General features: G+C 45.8%; 1 gene segment (V, D, J or C); it reads left to right on the forward strand.

The window, feature by feature from the left end:
- LOC134150152 (T cell receptor beta constant 2-like) overlaps positions 1 to 13187 on the forward strand; it is an 80722-nt gene that overhangs the window by 50790 nt on the left and 16745 nt on the right.

The raw sequence follows: 13187 nt of genomic DNA on the forward strand, positions 1-13187 counted from the left end.
GAGGGCTGAGGGCAGGAGGCAGCGAGGCAATAACACTCACCATGGTAGTGGTGGGGGAGGGGGAGGAAACTCAGGAAAGGAACAGTGGTCCTACCTGCAGCCAGAAGCAGATATACAGCCCAGCCCCCGCGGTGGTGGGAAACAGACAGCCTCCTGGGAATCTCCAGCAAGTGCCTGGACCACACAGAAAGGACTTCCTATCCTTACAGGAAGGGCCCTGCAAGGACACAGCAGGCGGGGGAGTTCTGATTTTAAAGGTTCTGTTTAGCCCATCTCTTCCTGCATATCTAAGATCACGTGCAAGGTGAACTGGGTGGCTGGTCTGTTTGCTCGTTTTTCCTAATAAAACCTAGCTTTAGCAAACGCAAGCCTTTTGGCAGATTCTTAGACCACGAATGACGAGAGAAGCTGGGGCTTCCCCAGTGTAAGGCTCTCACAGGCTCACAACCATTCTTGGGACCCCTTGCAACGGGAACTGACCTGAGATCTCTTCCCAGGCTGATGGGGTGGAAGGCCGAGGTGCGAGACAGCCTTTTTACATTTCATCTGGGCTGGTAATTTCTTTCTTATGACTTACAGCTCTTTGTCTTGGGAGGTGAAGCTCACTACGCATGAGTGGGGCTCCATGCAGCCTTTACGCTCATTCTTCCTGTGCCTTCCCTTCCTCCTGTGTGTTAGGGTCTCCTTTTAGCCTCTGCAGAAGAACAGTGAGAGCAGATGGAGCTGGACTGGAGCAAACGGATAGCCACATCTCAAGGTGCTGGAAGTTGGGCGGAGGAGAGAAATATGAGCAGAAGGTTGGAGTGACACTGACACCCATCCTGAAAGCTGCCCTGCCTATAAAGCTCTCTCTTTCCGGGTCCTCAGGTCCCCAGGCAGATGAAGCAGTGCCTCCTCGCCTCCCAGACCTTTGTCAAATCCCACAGTTCTCATGACACATTTGACTTGGTCACGCGTGTCTTTCCATCCTGGGGCTGTTTTTCTTGTTTTCTTTGGGCTTTATTTTTTCATGACTCTTTGCTCTTGTCCCAGTTTGGGAGGGGTAGCTTACAGCGTGCCTGGGTGCCTAGCAGCACAAAAGGCAGGACCTGCAACGTGCCATGGCCATTCTGTGAAATACACAGGCCCACCACTGAACGGCGCACCTATGTCATCAAAATGCTTGTCTGCGATACGAGTTACATTTCTTGCTTTGGTCTAGCATGGCTTCCCTGATGTAATGACCTAATCGCACATCACTCTTAAGTGGGTGGGAAATCACATAATCATAGAATCGGTAGGGTTGGAAGGGACCTCCGGAGATCGTCTAGTCCAACCCCCCTGCTCAAGCAGGGTCACCTAGGGCATGTTAGACAGGGTTGCACCCAGGCGGGCTTTGAATATCTCCAGAGAAGGAGACCCCACAAGCTCTCTGGGCAACCTGGTCCAGTGCTCTCTCACTCTCACAGTGAAGAAATTCCCCCTCACGTGCAGGCGGAACTTGCTGTTGTTCAGTTTTTGCCCATTGCCTCTTGTCCTGATGCACGGGACGACTGGAAAGAGTTTGTCCCCATCCCCTTGACACCCTCCCTTCAGGTACTTACACACATTGATAAGATCCCCCCTCAGTCTTCACCTCCCCAGGCTCAACAGGCCCAGCTCTCGCAGCCGTTCCTCATAGGGCACGTGCTCCAGCCCTCTGATCATCTTTGTAGCCCTACACTGGACTCTCTGCACTAGCTCCATGGCTCTCTTGTACTGGGGAGCCCAGAACTGGACGCAGCACCCGACATGAGGCCTCCCCAGGGCTGAGTAGAGCAGCAGGATCACCTCCCTCGACCTCCTGGCAACACTCCTCCTAATGCACCCCAGGATACCGTTGGCTTTCTTGGCAACAAGGGCGCATTGCTGGCTCATGGTCAACTCATCATCCGCCAGCACTCCCGGGTCCTTCTCTGCAGAGCTGCTTTCCAGCAGGTCACGCCCCCAGCTTGTACTGGTACCTAGGGTTATTTTTCCCTACGCGCAGGACTCTGCACTTGCCCTGGTTGAACCTCAGGAGGTTCCTCTCCGCCCAGCTCTCCCGCCTGTCCAGGTCTCTCTGAATGGCAGCACAGCCCTCCAGTGTGTCAGCCACTCCTCCCAGCTTGGTATCATCAGCAAATTTGCTGAGGAGGCACTCTGTCCCTTCGTCCAGGTCACTGATGAACAAGTTGAACAGGACGGGACCCAGTACGGAGCCCTGGGGAACTACACTAGCCACAGGCCTCCAACTAGACCCCACGCCACTGACGACAACCCTTGGGGCTCCGCCTTTCAGCCAGTTCTCAACCCACCTCACTGACCACTCATCTAACCCACACTTCCTGAGCTTATCGAGGAGGATGTTATGGGAGACGGTGTCAAAAGCCTTGATGAAGCCACAGTACACAACGTCCACTGCTCTCCCCTCATCTACCCAGCCCGTCATTCCATCATAGAAGGCTGTCAGATTGGTTCAGCAGGATTTCCCCTTGCTGAATCCACGCTGACTACTCCTGATCCCCTCCTTTGCCTCCATATGCTTGCAGATGACATCCAGAATGAGGTGTTCCATCACCTTTCCAGGGATGTTTAGCATGGGTGCTCTTTCGCCAAGAGACAGCTTGTTGGTCGTTATGCCGGTGCCTCAGGTTGGCTCCTTCCTACCCCTGCTCAGATCCACAGCAGCCTGTACATCAGGTGCGGAAGAAGGGACCCGGTAGCAATACGAAAGGGGACTTGGCACAGGCACGGTGCCGGAGGGGGTGGGGGGCACGGAGGGGTTCTCTCCTGCATCTTTCTATAGCCTGCTCTGCCTGCTGACATTGCCAAGATCTTTCTCCTGATTCAAGTGCTCCCTCCCTCCTCACCCCCACAGTAGAAAGAGGATTGATCTCCTGAGACCATTGATGCAATGCCAGTCATGCCCACTGTAACGGCTGGTCTATGCCATACAGCTCTGCAGAGAGCCCTCAGAGTCACTGCTAGAAGAGCCCCAGCCAGGCTTGGCCCCAGCTTGGTCCCCTCCTGTGCACCGAAAACAGGAATATCCCCTAGAGGATGAGGAGGAATGGGTTGGAGAGGCCAATGAGAACAGCTGCACGGAGCAGGGCAAGACTGGGAAGGCCATGGCAGTGAGGTGGAAACGGAGGTAAGTGACCAGGGGCATGCCAGATGCATGCAAGCATAAGCCACACTGCACCTTCTGAGAAGGGAAAAGTCAGAGTAAACCAGAAGATCAGCTGCACGCAATTATATTGCTGGGAGCAGGCTGGAAGGGAAATGTGCTGTCTTGTCACGTCACAAACTTTCCAATCTGTCTCCCAGCCCTTGCCTTCAGAGCAGGCACCCACCCTCAGTTTACAAGGCTTTACATTACCTACGTTAGCACATGATCTGTAGAGAGGGACCAGAAAGACCTCCCCAGGAAGGGTTTGCGCCCCCCAAGCAAGCCTGTGTAAACTGGGCTGCTGCTCGGCAATTTGAAAGTCTCCAAACCCAGACACTCCCCCGGTGCTGTGAGACACCAGGCAGGATGGAATGTTTGGGGGGGAAAAGGGAGGCCAGGGAGGCACTGGGGAAAGTGCAAGGTTCTCACAAGGATGATGAGGTGGCAAGGTCAGAGGAGGCTGCGGAGGAGGTTGGCTGTGGGAGCCACTGCAGCTGGCATGGCAAAATGCAATGGATGAGGAAGGGCAAGAGGCACCAGAGAAGCACAGAGAACTGGAGTAGGGAGTAGAAGGAGAGCGAGAACGGGCTGCTCGGGCTCGAGAAGGGTGAAAGAATGAGCGTAGGACTGGCTGGGCAAGCGGTCTGGGATGGCAAGCCTGAGGAAGGAAAGATTTGTGTAGGAAGAATTGCCTGCAAGCAGGTGGCCCCAAGGACACTTGGTGCACCAGCACAGGCACCCGGAAGAAACTGGCACGAGATGCCCTAAACCCACCAAGAGTGACGAGCCAACTGATGGGAACTATACACAGTCACCAGTGACCTAGCCACAGTCCTAGACCGGGCCTGAAGTACTAGCACATATACCTAGCTCTGGAAATGGGCTGGCGGTGCCTCCTCTGTGCTGCAATGGTCATTCTTCCCCCACTGGAACAGGAGATGGAAAGCCAGTCTTCACTTGATGCTGTCTTTCGTGGCGTTGCTATCCAAAGCCAGGGCAGACAGGAGACCTCACCCCTTTCCTCACTGTTACATCTCTCCTTATGGTCTCAGACTGAATTAGAACAACTCTTCCGCCGCATCCCGCCTCCCTCGCCCCTTTTCTGTGAGATCTCAGGCTTCCTGAGATCTGGGCAGAACTGGTAGAGATAACAAGAGAGATAATCTTGTCGAAGTCAAGCTTGTCAGTCTTGGAATGAGAAAACTATTCCCTTACCCAGCTAAGAAGTATGAGTTCGCTCTCTTCCTATATTTAACTATAGGCCCTGAAAAGGAGCTGCTGCATAATTCTAAGTGTTCATGGGCAAATGGCTCTAAAACAAACCTGTAAATCTCAGAGCTTCTCTGTGTTTTTGCCTATTCCTCTCCGGCTGTTTCCTTTGTAAACTCTAGAGAAGAAGCCAGGGACTGATATAATTGATGACATCATTATTTTCCTGTGACTTTTCCCCCACTGAATTACTACCATTTTTAGGAAAGATTACTTTAAATGTCTCTCAGTTCCACATGGTTGCCTTACCTTGTTCACTGAAGTTTTAAATATCTTTAAATGTCTTGTAAGAGGCAGGAACAAAAAAAATAAGGAACTGTGTTTCCTTCTTCACTCCCTCTCACTGTCTTGAATTTCTGACCTGTAAGGGCTTTCCTGTTGCCTGGCTATAGATGCACAACAAAACGTGTCAAGACTGCACTCTGCTGGCGTTTCTGAGAGATTACTTCATGAAAGTAACATTTAAGGAGTTGTTGGCGTCACCCAGAAACACCCCTTCAAAATTAAATAGAAACAGAGGAGGACATATGATTTTTCAGTGGAGCATCATCCTTAATGAAAGACACCATAGATAAGAGGGCTTGTAAGTGACACTTCAATGGCCTTCTGCAGTCCTATCTTAAACTTTAAAGCTTCATCTGGCTTTCTCATTCACTTCCCTGAGGCCCTAACAGCTGTTCCCAGCTCAACAGAACATGTCAAAACTTACAGATCCTTCTGTGATATTTGAAAACAGGAGAAAATAGTTTGTGTTTTTTTCCTACTAGGAGAGTTACCTTATTTCAAAGGATTATAGCCTGCATTCATAACTTTTTTTTTAATTGAAACAGATTGAAGTGAAGCCATTCGAGATCATTATGAACAGCATTTCTACTGCAGGTACTCATTCATGTTGCCGACTATGCACTAAACTTTTATTTGAGAAGAACGGACTAGTACAAAACTAGAACTGTACCCCATATCTAAACTGGATTGGTGCCTGTCCTTCCCTGCATTGACTCAGTGTGTGCTAGTGTCCACAGTCTTATTGGCACGAATCTTTCCTTCTTGGGGGTTACAACATAACTGTTCTGTAGACAAATCTATGGGGAAGGATGAAGTTCTGTATCTGCATTTACTTATGGTATATAGGATTGCGTATATTGCCTCTCTTCAAAGAGTTTTTCATGAAACAGCTATTTGTAGATAAATACAGTAAATAAAGTATCCAATAACCTGTCACCCCTAGCCCTCCCACCCTTTAGACAATTTATATAATGAATGTGCACTATTATGCCTAGATGAGTAATAGTCAGTGCCACAGTAATAGTCAGGGCACCTGGGAGAAGCTTGTCTTTCTGCTTCCTGTAAAAAGGGCAGACAGAGGGATACAATTTTAAGAGCTCAGCATCCTACCTGCCTCCCTTTCGGAGTATCCGTGACAGGTGCAAAACAGACCAAAGAAGATATTCATGATCAGGTAAGGATGGAAAACAAGCTGCATTCTGCTGTAAGCAAATCTCCCTTGGTGCAAATCAGCTACTTCAGGCTTGAGCTCTGGCTGCTTATCATCCCTGGAGCAGAAGGAAAAAGAGTGGGAAGGAAAACAGCATTAACACTACCATGAAGTTACCAAGTAAAATATAACTGCATATAAAAGCAGCTAATACAATTAAAAACAAATATCACTCCCTTTTTATCTATAGAAAAAAACTCATATTGAGACTATAAATTCATGGAAAATAGATACACCAAGAAATAATCAGATTATCGTACAGAAACTTACAGCACTTCCTCCAGCAATGGCAGAGGAAGGAAGTGGCCTGTGGTCTCCAAGCAACCTTTCACAGTGGCTGTGTGACAAAATGGGAGGGCAGAGCTATGCATTAGATTGGTTTTTTTTGTATGAGGTTGCATCATTGTGGGGACAGGGGACTCACCGTGATGCATTCCCCCAGAACGCCTTTACAAAAAAGCTCTATGCGTTTAAGCACTGTGGGAGAGTGTTAAGGCAGATGCAGAGCTCTCTGCAGCATTATGGTGATTCTCTATCTTGTTTTCTCTTGGCAGACTTACAGTCATGGGAATCACTTCTGTTACCTTCCATCATCTGAGAAGTGGAAGCCTATCCTCTCTGGAAAACAAAGCAGGAGATTCTGGGATGACCTTGAAGTAATTTTCAAAAAAACAGGTTCACTGGAGATGCACCTAAAATCTGTTGGAGCATATGAAGCAGACAGTCAATATTTTTCTATTGTAATAATATTTTGCTAAAGAATCAAAAATAATTCTTCATTAGCATGGCAAAACGATTATAGAAAGCATTCTGAAATGTAGCAAGTACCTGTCAGAATGCTGCTTTCTGCATCAGCTATCAAGAAAGAGGCAATAGTAGCTTCAGTGTAAAATAGTTTTGGGCTTTTCTTTCTTAAATAAGCCTCTAGTGTCCATGGGCTGACTATCGTACCATGGATGGATATGTGCTTTTTAGGAGAGACAGGCCAGGAAGGCGAGGTGGTGGAGTTGCTCTTATGTGAGAGAGCAACTGGAATGCATTGAGCTCTGCCTAGGGGTGGAGGAGGAGGAGGCAGTTGAGAGCTTATGAGTAAAGATCAAAGGGCAGGCTAGCATGGGGGACACTGTTGTGGGTGTCTACTACAGGCCACCTGACCAGGAAGAGAAAGTCATTGAGACCTTCTATAGACAGCTGGAAGTAGCCTCACGATCACAGGCCCTGGTTCTCGTGCGGGACTTCAGCCACCCTGACATCTGTTAGAGGGACTACGCAGCAAGGCACAAACAGTCCAGGAGGCTCCTGCAATGCATTGATGATAACTTCCTGTCACAAATGGTGGAGCAGGAAGGAAGGGTGTCCTGCTGGACCTTGTCCTTACCAATAGAGAGGGACTGGTTAGAGATGTGAAGGTTGGGAGCAGCCTTGGCTGCAGTGACTGCAAGATAGTGGAGTTCAGGATCCAGCAGGAAAGAACTAGGGCAACAAGCAGGATTGCAACCCTGGACTTCAGGAGAGCAGACTTTGGGCTCTTCAGAGACCTAATTAGTGGAGTCTCATAGGTTAAGGCCCTAGAAGGAAGGGGGGTCCAGGAGAGCTGGCTAATATTCAAACATCACTTCCTGCAAGCTCAAGAGTGGTGCATCCCTATGAGTAAGAAGTGCAGCAAAAGGGGCAGGAGACCTGCATGGGTGAGCAAGGAGCTCTTGGCCAAATTCAGGCAGAAGAAGAAAGTACACAGAATGTGGAAGAGGGGACAGGCTACTTGGGAGAATTATGGGAATGCAGTCAGAGTATGTAGAGATGCTGTGAGGAAGGCTAAGGCCCATTTGGAATTGAGTCTGGCAAGGGATGTCAAGGACAATAGGAAGGGCTTCTTCAAATACATCAGCAGCAAGAGGAGGACTGCGGAAAATGTGGGCCCGCTACTGAATGGGACAGGGTCCCTGGTGACAAGGGATACAGAGAAGGCAGAATTACTGAATGCCTTCTTTGCTTCAGTCTTCACTGTTAAGGGCAGCCCTCATGAATCCTGCAGCCTGGACATGAGGGAGAAAGGATGACTTACCTTTGATTGAGGAGAATAGGATAAGAGACCTTCTGGCCAGGCTAGACATCCACAAATCCATGAGCCCAGATGGGAGGCCCCCACAGGTACTGAGGGAGCTGGCAGATGCTGTTGCCAAGCCGCTCTCCATCATCTTTGAAAGGTCATGGAGAACTGGAGAGGTGCCTGAGGACTGGAAGAAAGCCAATGTCACTTCAGTCTTCCAAAAGGGCAAGAAGGAGGACCCAGGCAACTATAGGCCAGTCAGCCTCACCTCCATCCCCGGAAAGGTGATGGAACAGCTCCTTCTGGATGTCATCTCCAGATATATGGAGGAAAAGAAGGTGATCAGGAGTAGTCAGCATGGATTCAGCAAGGGGAAGTCCGGCTTAACCAATCTGATAGCAATCAGGGAGGTGATTCTGGCTCTCTACTCAGCCCTGGGGAGGCCTCATCTCGAGTGCTACGTCCAGTTCTGGGCTCCCAAGAGAGCCATGTAGCTAGTGCAGAGAGTCCAGCATAGGGCTACAAAGATGATCAGAGGGCTGGAGCACGTGCCCTATGAGGAACGGCTGCGAGAGCTGAGCCTGTTGAGCCTGGGGAAGAGAAGACTGAGGGGGGATCTTATCAATGTGTGTAAGTACCTGAAGGGAGGGTGTCAAGGGGATGGGGACAAACTCTTTCCAGTCGTCCCGTGCATCAGGACAAGAGGCAATGGGCAAAAACTGAACAACAGCAAGTTCCGCCTGCACGTGAGGGGGAATTTCTTCACTGTGAGAGTGAGAGAGCACTGGACCAGGTTGCCCAGAGAGCTTGTGGGGTCTCCTTCTCTGGAGATATTCAAAGCCCGCCTGGGTGCAACCCTGTCTAACATGCCCTAGGTGACCCTGCTGAGTGGGGAGGTTGGACTAGACGATCTCCAGAGGTCCCTTCCAACCTTACTGATTCTATGATTCTATGGTTCTATGATTTCTCTCTGATCTTTGTCCACACTGTCTTACTGTATTTCTTCCTAATAGATATCAAGGATTTGTTTGAGACCATCTGACCAACTCATCTGGATCTCCTTATGTGAATTATTTTTCTATCACTGAATCAAATTAGGTTCTACATTAGTATTCAAAAGGGCTGAGCTGGCAGTGAAGGAAAAACAGATGAGTATTTTAATTCAGTACCACAAAGGTGAATCAGCCATATGAACAAAGCAGGTGACCATGACAGCTAGAAAGCAAGTAATATTTGATTATTTAACCATAAAGTTAAAGAAAGGAAGGTTTCCTAATGTTTAGAGTACAAGACTGAGAGTCAGGAAATTCGAGTTATAAAGGAATTATATTTCTAGATACTGACAGCCTCTACCAATTTCAGTACCTCTATATGGTTGCAACTTTTGCAAAACTGGAATAGCAGGTGGTATCAATGGGAAAACCTGGAGATTAGAGAATGTTTGTGAAACAACTTGAGGTGAAACATAGACAATAAAAATAATTATCAATAAATTCTGAAAACTGCTCTTACAAATTCTAAAGATTATACAGTGGGAATTCAAGCTGGTTTGCTGCAAAAGCCCTCCAGACAGAGATTGAGGACATCTTTGGGATTCCAGATATGGTAAACATTGATTAAGCTTCTGCTCACTAAGGTCACCTGCACTGCATCCCTTTTCTTTGCTTATTTTACAACACTGTCACTGTGAACAACAAGGTGACTTTTGTCAATGGCACAAAACTTACAGTAATGGGTAAGAAATTTCTGTTTTCTCTTTTAAACAACTTGAAACCGATATCTTCTCTTTAGCGAGCTTATTTTTAACCTTATCCCCTCTTTCACTATTAAACTGGTGTTTTTCTGATATGCCAATAATCTAGTCTACTTCGGAGAATAGAGTAAGTTGGCTACTCTCAGTAAGACTACTGCTCTTCGGAGAACTGAATGAATGCATTTTCTGTGAATAAAGAGCTGTCCATAAAAATCATGAGAATGAGGAGTGGATTGAAAAACATGTGCAAATCATAAATATAGCTTCTTAATAAATCAACATGTGAAAAAAAATGTTCTCCAAAAGTATAACCATTCCCCATAATTCTAGTTCTTCTGGGCCTGCAGGTAATAAAGGAAAAGTCACTGAAGAGCTCTCTGCCTGGAAAGGATTGAATTACGATCATACTTTGGTGAGGTCTAGAAGACAAAATCAGGAATCTATAACTAAAATTATTTTGGATCTTCTAAGGGAAAACTAAAGCACATTTTATCGGATAACTGAGGAAGACAAATATTCATACCAAATTTTCTCTTTAATTGTCAAAACAAAAGCAAAAACAATAAATACTCAGCTTTATCATAAGTAATACAGTTGTATGCAGCTCTTTAATTCCTAGTTGTTCTCTGTCTCATCCACACCACAAAAAGTTTCCACAAAACAGGCTGTTTTGTCTGTTTCTAAGACCCTGATAAATGATAGTGATCTAAACTTCTCATTATATTGTCCCTGGGGTCAGAAGAATTGGTGTCTCAGACTGTTGTATCTGACCTTCCCACTGGAAAGTAAAATGCTTACAGATGATAGAAGTCAGTCCCTACAGCAAAAATTGAGACCCTTGTAATATTCAGCAGTGATCAGCATGTTTTTGAGATGGCATATGACTTCAAGGTGCCTGACCTGATGAATATTAAGACACTGACTACTCATTGATCATAGTCAGTTGTGCAGCTAAGTAGAATAATCATAGCAAAGAGAATAGCTAAGAGAACAAAAAGAATAAAAGCAAAGATTTCCATTCAGAGAAGGACAATGGGAAGGATACTTAGGGACTAAAAAAGACACCTATTTTACAAGAGTATATTCATGAAGTTGAAATAGTCTAAGGAAATGAGGCTGTTCAGCTGAAAATCAGCAAAGAAAATTACTCTGTCTGCATATGAGAAATATTTTCTAATAATTTATCTACATAAATCTCCTCTAAAGAAATGGTAAAAGCTCCAAAAAAAGCTCACCTAAGCAAAAGGGCTCTGGAAGCAGTATTTCTGGGCTCTGGAAATGGTATTTCTGGGTATTTCTGGTCAGACACACAGGTATGATAGTGGTCCCTTATATACCTTTCCCTTTTTTTTAGGGGACTCTAAATTAATGCCCTTTGTATTTCTCCTTTTGCTGGTACTACAAGAGCAGAGGATTGGTCCACAGGGTTGGCTCAGAGGACTAAAAGTGGAGATTTTCCTGAAGCCCCAAAATAGTGTGAATAGTGAAAGGCTGTACTTCAGCAGTGGGACAAAACTCACAGTCTAAGTGAGAGAGAAGTCAGATCTCTGAGGTTTATGTGATATTGTTTTAGGGGAAAATAGCATTTTCAGTTAGTAACAGATTAATTAGCATTTTTTACCCAGTCATAAAGACAGAACTGATGCTTTTGATTTTTTATTAGAAAGAATGTTACAGATGGGTTGCTATGGAAGTGCAGGGTTTGCAGGCACTTTTTTTTTTAAGATCCTTGTGTCTTTTGGCTTATACTCTGTCTTCCTTGACTGGGAACCTCATGATGGGAGAAAGGAAGAAACAACTCCGTCTCTTTGGTGTCCAGGAAAACATTACAGAGGTTGGGAAGGAAATATCCTTCTCTGCAAGTCTGCAAGTCTGGGCCTCCTGCCTCACTGTTTAACAACCAGGAGCGGTATTTCAGAGGCAGGACTAGATTCACAGTTCCAAGAAAGGATTCTTGTGGATGCTGGACCATGCTGGGAAAGAGCAGTCTCGCTCGTATTTTGCTCCCCTCTCTTTAGGTGATAGGCAGGCTGCCCAAAGTTGCTGTGGGACCCAAGGTCCATCCAGCATTCTTTCTCACTGTTTCTGATTCTCAAAACATCTGTATTCTCTTTCTCTCAGTGTACTTTTCTCCTTTATTCTTTTTCCTTTTTTTCTCTCTTCTCCCCTCCCTGGAAGGGAGTTATCTTCCCCTATATCAAAAGGTTGCTATATTAAGTGTTTTGGAATTACAGCAGAAAACAATCTTTCCTTTCTGCCACTTCCAAATTTGACAGCAAACTGCAGAAATACACACTAGGGCCTGCTCCCACCCCGCCCCTACACACACATTCCCACTTTGGGGAACTTGATTGCTGACAAAACAGCATAAGGATACTGTGGGTTTTAGTCTGGAGGTGTACAGCTGTGTGTTTTCACTTGACCCCTTATCTTTGGAGTTGGCACTGTGCTCAGAGTTAAAGGTAAGCAGTTGCGATTTATCAAAGTGCTCAACCTGAAGGATATTTGAAAATTTCCTTTTCATTAGTGATACGTAGCTTTTACATAGATGATTTTCAAGTGAGAATAGAAGTGAAAAATAAGAAGAAACTATGAAATCTAACTTGCCATGATGGTAATGGAGTAACTGTTACACTTTTTCTCTTGGATGTTGGAAGAATGTGCAAAAGGGCATGCATGAACTTATGCATAAGAATGATTAAGCATTGTGCCTATGTCTGCCAGGACTAGTGTGAGCTCAGAACAGAATGGACTATTATGCTGATATATTTTTTACGGTTGCCTTGGTTCTTACTTGTAACAGTTTCCCTGTTCCATTTCAAGCATGCTCTTTTTCTGGCTTTGTTCATCTTTTCAGTATTTTTGTTGTTCTGTCTGCCTTTTTCTCCTGCCTTCCTCTTTATCTTCTTTTTTCTTTTAGTCAGTTAAATCTCTCAGTATTCTATTTTGCCCTTAACTATTTCCATGTTCACTCATCAACCATTGTAGCTATGAGCCAATGAACTTACACCAGACAGACTTGTAAGATTAAAACAATCACAAAACCAAGTACAAGAAGGGAACAGTAGATGTGATCAAACTCTGTTCATGTTCACCTGGGAAAAAACAGAGCAGTGCAAAACTTTCTAACTAGTTTCCTCCAGTGCTATCTAGTTACCTCTTTCTGAGGGCTGTATGAGCTCACATGTTTTCACAGCAGGGCCTCAAAGTTCTTTATAGAATAAACACTGACAAACATGATTAATGTTAACAGCTGAAAGCTAACACCAGGGGTTAAGGATCAAGATCAATGTGAGTTACAAATTTCTGCTAATTCATATATTCCCAGTCTAGAAAAGAGGGAGTGAGCAAGAATAGCACCCATAATCCATACTGCCTTCACAAAAAATAGTAAAATAATTTTCTCTTTGTCTATCTGATTCTACAGTTCATCTCTCTGAATTTCTGTTTC

This window comes from Rhea pennata, chromosome 1 (genome assembly GCF_028389875.1).
Source record: "Rhea pennata isolate bPtePen1 chromosome 1, bPtePen1.pri, whole genome shotgun sequence".
NCBI classification, from domain to species: Eukaryota; Metazoa; Chordata; class Aves; order Rheiformes; family Rheidae; genus Rhea; species Rhea pennata.